Below are 726 nucleotides of genomic sequence, written 5' to 3' on the forward strand. Positions count from 1 at the left end.
AGATCAAACTAAATTCTGCTTTTTGCTGTTTATTTTTTCCTAAACTGTTGCTAACTATACAATGTGGGAGGAAAAAAAGTATTTTAACTTTGGAAAAACGTATTTATTAAAAAAAACGTAAAAGAAAAAGTTTAAACTTTTACCCCTTTGACACCAGAGCTTTGGCTCAATTTTTGTTTCTTTTTACTTCTACCGCCTAGGCGACTAACATGGTTATGGTGAATTCCGAAGTGGCAAAAAGCTGTAAAAAGCGGTAAAAAGGGTCGAAAAGCGGCGCGAGGCCAAGACAAAGCACCACACAGTGGCACAAAGTCGACGCAAAGCCAGCACAAAGCAGCACAATATGGCGCCTTGCGGCACAATGTGGCCCCTTGCAGCCCAAAGTCGGCACAAAGCGGCAGAATGTGGCGCAATGCAGGGCAAAGTCGGCACAAAGCCAGCACAAAGCGGCGCAATATGGCGCCTTGCGGCACAATGTGGCCCCTTGCAGCCCAAAGTCGGCACAAAGCGGCACAATGTGGCGCAATGCAGGGCAAAGGCGGCGCAAAGGCGGCGCAAATCCGGCACGAAGTCGGCACACAGCGGCGCAATGTGGCGCAATACAGCACAAAGTCACCGCAAACCCGGCAGAATGTGGCGCAATGCAGGGCAAAGGCGGCACAAAGCCAGCACAAGGCGGCACAATGTGGCCCCTTGCAGCCCAAAGTCGGCACACAGCGGCGCAAT

This window comes from Oryzias melastigma, linkage group LG20 (genome assembly GCF_002922805.2).
Source record: "Oryzias melastigma strain HK-1 linkage group LG20, ASM292280v2, whole genome shotgun sequence".
In the NCBI taxonomy this organism is placed as follows: domain Eukaryota; kingdom Metazoa; phylum Chordata; class Actinopteri; order Beloniformes; family Adrianichthyidae; genus Oryzias; species Oryzias melastigma.